General features: G+C 33.8%; 1 long non-coding RNA gene and 1 pseudogene across 1 annotated transcript; both read right to left on the bottom strand.

Annotated features, from left to right (window-relative positions):
- Positions 1-1,663: 1,663 nt before the first annotated feature.
- LOC147279070 (uncharacterized) lies at positions 1,664-2,359 on the bottom strand. Its single transcript, XR_015123536.1, has 2 exons — positions 2,216-2,359; positions 1,664-2,123 (listed from the first exon to the last, which is right to left on the bottom strand). It is a non-coding gene; the product is annotated as an uncharacterized LOC147279070 (long non-coding RNA).
- Positions 2,360-6,207: 3,848 nt separating this feature from the next.
- Positions 6,208-7,019, bottom strand: LOC147279071 (uncharacterized; annotated as a pseudogene).
- Between the last annotated feature and the right edge of the window lie 3,466 nt (positions 7,020-10,485).

Genomic DNA, 10,485 nt, shown 5'->3' on the forward strand with positions numbered 1-10,485 from the left:
GGGAAAAAAGAAAGATACAATCTCCTTTTTTCTTTTTTTTGTGGTCTGAAATACAATCTCCTTAGTATGTCTCTAATGTGGAAAAATTATGAGAAATTTAGAACATTAACCCAAATTGAAGTCAATAAAAGACTTTTAACCTATTTTTTAAATTTTTCGAAGTTTAACCCTCGAATAGTGTTTGAGCTCCTCTCGATAACTGCTCGAACCCCCTTTAAATAGTACTCAAACCCTCGAATACTACATGATTTCATAATTAGAGTTGAAGCCTATGAATTATAGTTGTATTTATTTTTTGGGAGGCTTTCTCTTATGAGCATAAGTTATATAAGCATGCATAAGTATGTAAGGTTTGAGCCATTAGATTAAATAAGATAGGCGCTTGGCAATCTAATAATTCAAACCTTATATGCTTAGACATATAACTCATGCTTATAAAAAAAAAAAAATCTTTATTTAATAATGATTCTTAATTAATAGAAAGCCCAACGGAACTTACAATAAAGCTCAAAAGTAATGTGAAGGGATAAATTTAAACGTAAACAAAAAAAACATTGGCCAAAAAATTATACAACAAATGCCCAAACAAAAGAAACACAACCCAAACCCTAATCCTACACCCGCTTCGCCGCCACAGTAGAGGTCATGGCAAAAGGATGATAGAAATGACACAACGGAGAGGCAGAACCGTAGAGCATGCAACAAAGGAAATCCCATATGTAGAGAAAAATATGCAGTGAAAAATGAAAGGGGGAGAAGAGGAGGAGGAGGAGGAAGGACTGATGAAATGAAGATGGTGACGTCGATTCTCAAAGCAGCATGAAATAGAGGATTGGGGAGAACCTGGAATGCAAGAGGTCAGGATGATTGCTTAAATAAATAATGTAAAATTAACTTGTCGTTTTACTCAAACTACCCATTTTCGTTCTACCTAACTACTTTCTCGCTAGATGCTTTTTTTTTTCTTCGAAATTTTTGGAAAACTAACTTTTTTTTTTTGTTTCAGTTAAAAGATTTTTATTTTTAGTTTAAAAATTTAACGCTTGAGTTGTACTCGAGTTTTCATATAAGAATGCTTGACCCTTCTCACGCACTATTTAAGGCCACTTTGATATTTCTGTAAAGTAAAGCAACAACCAGACTTGCTTATTTTGAACCACCAAAACAACTTAATTTTTTTGAACCACCAAAACAACTTTTTTTGACTTCAATTTTGAAAATAAGCAGCTTCTGGTTTTTTTTTTTTTTACCAAATACCTTTGATTGAAAATGTTCAAAATAAGCTACTTATTCTGGCCACACCTCAACTTCAAATTGTGTCTCAATAGGGGATTCAAGCACTACTCAAGCGTTAGATTTCTAAATTTCCAAAAAAAGTTAAAAATCTTTAAATAAAACAAATTTTAGTTAAGTTTTGTAAATTTCCCTCTCTGTTTCTACTAGTCTATAGTTGTTCTTAAGTTACACACTCATCCGGAGTACGTGTGGCCGATCGATCATCTAGTTAGGATGACATATATAAGTTTTTTTGGAGAATTGTATATAGAAGCACTTTTAAAGGCATGTTTGGGAGAAGCACCTACTAGTTAAATTATTAGCCTTTGAAGTTATAATCCGAATATTTATGTAGTTCTAATCCTAACCGTCTAAAAATACTGATATATGATCGGTAAACAAGTCATTACTGAATATCCGAATATGAAAGATGAATTGTACCTAGCAGTCTAGCACTGGTCCTCTGAAGGGACGAGGAACAACTTACCTGGCCTAGGACGCCGCTGTGGCAACACTATTTATGACAGACAATGGATCGACAGGCCTTTAGAATAAGAATCGTGTAGGCAAGAAGTGCCAAAGAAACCAGAGAAACGAACGCATATCTCTGATACACTTTCACCCTATCGGACTTCAATGTCTCCGTCTGCTGCGGCTGCTGATTGTTGGATTCATCTGCGGAGAACGACACAATCGTGTGGTGAATCGAATTTCGCTGCATCAAGTTCATGTCGTGATGATATTGTGTACGCTCCCATTTGCTGACGAATCTCTTAAACGTGATGGCAAAGATAACACCGATGAGGAACGAGAGGCAGAATGGAATCCACCAGTGTTTGCAGGAGATGCTAGGTTGTTGAGAAATAGAAACGAATATGAGAACTTGGAAGAAAATATAAGCCACGACTAGCTGTATCGTAGTTTTTTCAAAATATCTTACTGTTTTCTCTTGTCTTTCGCTGATGGAATCCAGTTTCTCAGATCTTCTCTCCAAGTCCTTTAGCGTAGCATCCATTAATTTAGGTCTTTAATTTCTGATGTTTTGGTGTGTGAAAATGGGGAGTCAGTGCATATGGACATGGTTAATTTTAGATGTACTTACAACATACAGTCTCGTATTGGATGAATGAGTATATATATATAGACATCTTTTTCCCTTTTCAAAAATATGTAAATAATACATGAAAATACGTGATAATACGGGAACTATATGTGTTTAATACGTTAATGATACGTGTAATTTTTTTAGTCAATTAATGATACGTGTAATTGAAAATATATGTAGAATATTTTTGAGTTGAAAAATGCACCTAGTTAAGTTATTTTCTTTTTTGTATTTTGAAAACAAGACGGGAAATAAAAGTTTTTCAAAAATGCATGCGTACAAGTAACATATATACATATTATACGGTAATTTACTAATTATGATCGAAAGATTGAATTTACTATGCTAAATAGCTTTCTTTTCTATAATAGTGTGTACCACATGAACATAAAAAATAATAAAGTTTTGTGAACATTAAAAAAAAAAAAGTAAACATGCAATTCCACGAAATCGTCCCATAAGCTGTAGAAACGTATTAAACTCGAGAAAACTTGACTGGACCCTTAATCAAGTATTTGTGGTCTGAGTTTTAACTTTTATCCTTTCTCGCTCAATTTCTTTTTTTAATACCCAATTTTGAAAAGTTGGGTGTAAATAAAAAAAATATATCTTATTGTTTAAAATTTTTAAAATACATAACTTAATATGAATGATTGAGCTCACTGATTACGGGGCATGAGAGTTCCGTCTAAATTTTGAAAGAGTCAAAAATCTAAATTCAAAGGGTGATCATTTCTGCATATACAGAAATGATCACTCAGTACCATAAAGCGAGGAATTCTCCGCTCACTTAACCACCCAGCAACGAATTTCAATGATCGGAAGTTTTCATATTTTAGGGCATCATTCAAAGATCACCCTTACAAAAAATAGCCAAATCGAAAACTGTTTAGTCAGTGCATTACTGTCAACATCATTTTAATTTTATCTAACGGACTATATTTATCTACAAAGTTTGAAGGTCCAAACAATTATCGATTTGGCTTATTTTTTACGAGGACAACCATTAATGATGGACTTAAAAAATGGACAGTCTCGATCATTGAATTCTCCACTCCCTGATGAGCGGGTGGTTAAGTGAACGAGGAATTATCCGCTCTATAGTAAGTGAGTGATTATTACTGTACATATATATATAGAGATTTTCTCTAGAAAGGATGTCTGCATTTTTCAAAATTTGCGGATGTTGCCACAGCGTCGACATGTGCTGCAATAAGTTTATGTCGACCCATATGTTGGAATTTTGTGGAGAAATAGGGCTCCCCAAAATTCCATAGCCTTCTAGGGTACAAATGAAGTTTATTGTGGTTGCATGTAGATTTTAACTTTGAAATTTTGAACTCAAATTTAACATTAATCTAACAAACCATATGCTATTTGACTAATCTAAGGTTTTTATACAACTGTCATTCATCCCCAATAATTAGTCTCTCATATTAACTAGACTCTGCTTACTCATGTTGGATTTTTAGAATTGTAAAGTGATCTCCACCGTTGAAGATTTTTAGATAGTTAGGATAGAAATCTGTTATAAGTAGTATAATTAATCCCAACATGGTAGAGGATGTGATCCTTTTTTTTATGAAGGATATATTTTAAAATAAAAGTTGAAAACGATATTTATGCATTTTGTAATTGTACTATAGTTTGTAATTGCCAATCAAACAGTAATAAGATATTTAAGACGCACTCACTTTTTTTTATATTTCAAATTGGCGGCACAAAGTCCAAACACAAAGCGAAAAAACCGAGGAATAATAAAATATTAAGACACGCTAACTCTTTTTTCTTTTGGTAAGGAACGAGGCCAAAGGCCCAAACAAACAACCTAACTAGCAACTAAACGGGCATGAGAACACCCAGAACATCCTCAAAGAGGACAGAAATACAACTACCAGGAGCATCTTCAAATAAGATATTAAGACACGCTAACTTTTTTTAAACAAAGAAAAAGGAAGCTTACGTATTCTTTTACGCAAAAGTCAGATCGCAACTTCTTCCGGGCAACTTGCTGCGATCACGATGGCCTTGTTGGCTTGCTTGGTTAACTAGTTGGACAACTTTGGTCAACGAAATAATTTTTAAAACATAGCATGTAATCAGGGCAAAAGACTTTGTCCAACTTTTATATAGTTTATCAGTTTAATTCTGATTTTATTTTTTATAGGTAGTTTATCAGTTTTCTAACGCTAATAATTATAGTAGATAGAGAATAATTCATTTTGGTATGGAAGTTTCAAATATTGCGAGGTCCTTTAACAATAAGTGACCGGTTGCTGATTTAATTTGTTAAAAGTATAGTCGTTTGTGTTATTACGTACAAAAAACAACGCTGAGCATTCAGAAAAGTCGATCTTTTGGCATGAAGAGTTGATGATCGCTTGGATATTGCATTTATAATTAATTGCATCTGCAGTTATAACATTGCAGCTACACTAAAACCAGGATCATCATTCCCCAAAATCGACAAAGAAAAAGCATCAATTAACTCCAAAAGCCATGAATCCAAAATCACGTACTTCAATGGCAGGATGGGGAGGAGACAGGTCCATTGTTCTTAAATTCAATTTTTTCTTGTTAAATTCAAGTAAATGTGTTCATGATCTGTCGACAATCGACGATCCCAACAATGATGATGATAATAACCTAATGGTCCGTTACTTGCTAGCTGCTGTGTCGATCGACGACTCCAACTCCAACAAGGAGCACCTGCTGCTTCGCCGATGACTTCGACAAAGTGCAGTCTATTTCCCCGATAGGCAGAATAGAACGAACAAACGGGGAAGAAAATACCAGTAAATATAATCCATTTGTTTGTTCCTTTTTACGACATTATATTAATTACCAGACTCCAGTATATTTTCCATGGGGACGACGATCAATTGTATTGTTTCTTATACAACATTGAATACTCGAAAACGTTCAAAATTTCAGAATTTTTTATAGACAATGGGACACCACATACAATTTTATCCTATCTTCTACAACCTTGAATTCATCCAATTTAAAACCGTAGAACCCTCAAATGCTTAACTTCATTAAATTTGATAAAGATAGTAAATAAATAATCAAATTGGGATATTTTTAAAACTGAATTTTAAATAGAATGAAAACTGTCTTAAGTCAGCATGTGCTCGATCGCTTGCGCTGCCCCGCTTGCCGACTGCTTACTTACAGCTGAAACCCGCCTGCATAAGTAGCCACCTAAGTAGTATGGGCATCATATATGTCATTAACCTTAAGGAGTGGTTAGCTTGAAAGACAAAAAAGAATGAGAGAGAGAGAGAGAGAGAGAGAGAGAGAGAGAGAGAGAGAGATGAGGGGAGTGTTGGGTTCCTTGGTACGTGTCGAACCGGCCGACGGTGCTCAGGTGTGGGGTTCTTGATTTTTCTTTTTTCTTTTTATTATAGATAATTAGTTTCCCTCTAATAATTGCATTTATTATAAAAAACTAGCTATAGTTAGCTTGTTAGACACTAGGCATTTTTTGGATTGTTGGTGGTGGTGAGAATTTATTCTGTTATATATCACGTTATTTGTAGCCTTTATGCATGTAAACCCAGGTTTAATTTCATTGTGGTACATCACATCACATCACAAAGTCACCCTAGTACGACTGGGTAGACAACAACAAATGCACGAGCGTACGGTGTATAACATGGCCGACAACTAATGAATTTCAACCAACAATTTTTAACTTCACAAATTTCACTTCATGAATTAATTGACACGAAATATTTACACGAACATTAATCATATATAAATAACAAAGTGGTGTATAAGCTTTAATTTTATATCCCACAAATATCGAAGAAAAGCTCAAAGCCCTAGTATTCACTGCAGATTCTCATACACTTGGAACCGTCACAAAACCTCATGCATTTATTGCTAACAGTAACGTTGGATGGCTACGTACTTTGATCAGCTGAATTCCTGCAAAGAATGGTGTAGCAAGTCGCAAACATGATGCCGGAAACACCCAAAAAGAGAACCATGCAAACTGCAAACAAGAGAGTACGTTTGAGTTTCCTATAACGATCCACTTCATACATCTCTTCTTGCGCTTCCTCATGTTGATCAGACGCAGCTAGCAATTCATCAAGAAGGGTTAAATCATTAAGCAATTTATTGCACTGATGCCAGGACCGGTCTCGTTGGGTGATGGTTTTAATATATCCATTTCCAATTATAATCAATGAAACGAAATTAAGAATGGCTGCTAATATAGAGAGGGTCAGAAGAAACCCATTGTCTGAGCATCTGAGGGTGCCTGAGGCACCATTTACTGTTGCCGTCAAAATAACTCCTTGGAAGACGAAGTAGAAGTTTGCAAGTTGGAAGCCAGTTGATTGAAGATGATTGAGGCGACCATCCTGCTCCCCAATTTTTTTTTGTAACTCCTTTTTTTGTTTCTCCAGCTTTTCCTTTTGTTTCTCATGTGCACTTGTTTGGTTGTCAGCCATGATAGAGTACTGTGCGTACGTCCTATTTAGCCTAGATATGTAGCCGGCACAGAATGTGCGTAATCGATCACAGCAACAGAGATCGACCTAGTGATAACTAGCACTTGGCCCTTAAATGAAACTCTCCTCTAATTAAACAGCTTATATATAAGTTCTCACTTCTCACCTTCACCAATTTGATAAAGTTTACTCAGAAAAATGAAAGAGGTAATATTGTAATTTTGTGTCTAATTAGTTAACAATGTAATCCAATGGCTCAATATGCTCATTTTTCTCATGCTTTATTATAAGAGAATTTCTCGCCATTTTGTTAAAATAAATAGAAAATTATTATCTACCTCAAAAGCTTAAGACAAATTTTTCTTTGGTAAATCCAAATGTTACTCATTAATCACCACCCTAGCTAGATCAATCGACAACCAAGTTTAATCAATTTTATTTTCTAGTTTTTATTTTGTTTTGGACAGTGTTACTTCAGGGATTGAGATTTGTCATTACAAAGCTGAATCCAAAATTAGAGAAAAAATTCGAGAGCTAAATTCTAAACTAACCGATAAATGAAAAACAATTAATCACATGTGTAATACGGAACAAATTTTCATTGGCCAGTCATATATAGTCACAACCACATAAAAAATCAAAGAACAACCGGCCTATATATTTTGGACTAATTAAGTATAATTGATACCAAAAATTATGAATGAAGTTGACAGTTTTTCATGTCATAAATACTTCGAGAACATTGAAGTTGGACGTGAGGCCAAATATTAGGGTATAAAGCTATTTGTTTCAACTTACATAACATTTATACATTAAACTCTAACAAAAACTTTTTTCGATTAAGCCATTTGAGCCTTCTCATTTTTGAAGTGACTGGTCCATCCATGCTCTGTGTTTTAGAAAATAATATATTTATATTATATATTAAAGTGTGTTTGTAAACTATATTAAAATATGAGTCTTGCTCATTTGAGGTATAAATGAGAGACGACATATTTAAGGATTAAATTTAACACATACAATTGTAAAATCAATATTTCATTGAAGTAATTTCAACTTTTATATGTGTTGTCCTTTACGTATTCTTCACCTTTATATCAACAAAACTGATTAAAATACTAGATATCTAGCTAACATGACACACTCTCTCTCTCTTCGTATTGAGCTAGCCAAAATTTGGTTGAGCTTTTCGCTAGTGGGTATTTTGGATACTGATTTTTCTGACATTTCTCTCTTTTTGGTCTAAGGAGCTCCATCTGACTACCGCTTTAGAATAAGAGCATCTCCAACAATTTTGAAAGCTTTAGCTAAAGTTTAGCCAAAATGGGTATAAACTATAAAGCTAGCTAACTAGTTTAGGAACTTCCTGAAACAGTGTAATTTATTTATTTTAACTAACATTAAAATATTTTATTTTTCTTTAGTCAGAAAGAAAAAATTATATAGCAACTGATTTAGTAGCTAGCTAGTTACCTTCCTAATGTTAGAAGATCTCTCATTTTGGACTCTCCCTCTCCTCGATCAAATAATAAAAAGAAAAAAATCTCATAAGGCAAAAATTCATGTGAGTCTGACAATTAATTTCTTTATATTTTTAACAAGGGGAGGAGGGTTAATTAGCTGTCTACTCTCTATATAATTTGCACTGCAGCGCTGGATGTATGCTTCCTCCGATCCGTGGTCTTTGTACTTCAAAAACTTGCTAACTTCACATCAACCCTTCATGAGCTACAATTCGACGGAGATGTGGGGGGTTAAGGAAAAAATATTCTAATAAAAGTTGGCTGAGTTTTAACATAAATATTATATAGAACTTGCCAATTAACTTTGCTTAAGTCTATTAGGTTTGATGTTCATTAATTTTTTATGTGTTGAATTTTTCTTTGTTTTGTTTTCAATTATGTTGAATTTTTCAAGTTTTATTTAATTCTACCTGTACTCATTATGGACACATTAATTAAGATTTTTTTTCAAATTTTATATAACAGAAGATGAGTTGATAGGAAAAGCGAGATCCCTACCAAACTGCAGACATATGATCGTTCTAGAGAAAACGAGTTCCTACTTGGCCGAAGGTTTTTTTTTGTCGGACTGCTTGGCCAAAGGTTGGTGTGGGCAAACCCCAGTTGCATTATAATATAAATAACCCACAGAGAAAAAACAAGAGATGAAATATTAATGAATGACCATAGCTAGAGCTAGAGACTTTGAAAAAATATTCCTGTAATTAAGTAAATAAGGCTATCGAATTAATTAATATATATATATATATATGATTACGTTAACCTGGAAATTATAGCACTTAAGATAAAATTAATTGTAATTTCCTGGAAATCATGCCAAGTAAAACATGTAGGGGTTACGCTCCGCGTGTGGAGAAATTAAGAGTCTGGTTGGCTGCATTCAACCAAGAATAGAATTAAATAAAAGGCGAAGAAAGAAACAATCAAACATTATTGTTATTGTTATTTGGGTAAGACCACGCGCAAACCCAGTGGTCTCCTACTATAAATTGCATTAATCCAAGTACCCAACCCCATTGAAGTGAATTGAAGCCATTACATGCAAACAGCTTGCCAGCAAAAATTGGTGTTTTCCATATGAATCTGACATGCATTCACGCGCTGCTATCTTAAGCCTCACAAGTCACACCTCCAGTAAGCCCCATTTCATCCAATTCATGAGTGACATTAAGCTGCGTGGAGGCTTCTTATATCCATACCGGTAGAGTACTTTATCCTCGATCAACACTACCCATAACCAAAGTTCTATTCTTTTCCCCCCTTTACCCTCTAGAATAAGAATTAAAAAAAAAAAAAAAGCTAGACTAAGATAAAATTTAATTTTCATTAAATCTGGGTGTTAGGTTATAATATTTTAATTTTGATTATTTGAGTTTAGATATGCATACTTATATTACATGCATATACAAATTAATATTAAATTGTGATTTGAAGATTTGCCACTGTGCTATGCAGATGTTTGTTTCGGAACTACGTACGCTACGGATGTAGGTGCAGTTGATCGCCACCCAATCGAATGGCAGTTGAATGTTTTGTTTTCCCTCATAACTTAAGTTTTTAGGATTCAATTCTCATATTTTGGGCTATCATCTAAAATTTAAGATTTAACATCTAATGATTAGACTCTAATGATGATTCTACACGCAAAAGAAAACAATATATCTGTCGAATAGTACGTGTGACAAAAATATAGAATTAAGTTATCGATGGAAGCAATCATGCATATGACAGTGCAAATTCTACAGCACCAAAGGCGATCGATAATTAATACAGTAAATAGTCACTGAAGAGTGAAGAGTGAAGATATATATATTAATATGTAGGTGCTCAATTATATGTCCATAATTTAGTAATAATGTACCTATAGTAGATATATAAATAAAGTCAAAAGACTGAAGTAAAAATTCAATCTAACACTTGAGAATGACAATCTAATTACATGAATTTCTAATCATATCATCTATTTACGTCAAAGTATATATATATATATGGTCTGCATACCTATGCCTAAGACTAGATAGATTAATTCTGTGCATGCACATGCACTTAAATCTCATGTGTTCCTGTCTTTTTTTTTTGGCATTTAAATCTCATTTACATGTTTATCATTACTTGCAGT

This window comes from Dryas octopetala, chromosome 7 (genome assembly GCF_963921425.1).
Source record: "Dryas octopetala chromosome 7, drDryOcto1.1, whole genome shotgun sequence".
NCBI classification, from domain to species: domain Eukaryota; kingdom Viridiplantae; phylum Streptophyta; class Magnoliopsida; order Rosales; family Rosaceae; genus Dryas; species Dryas octopetala.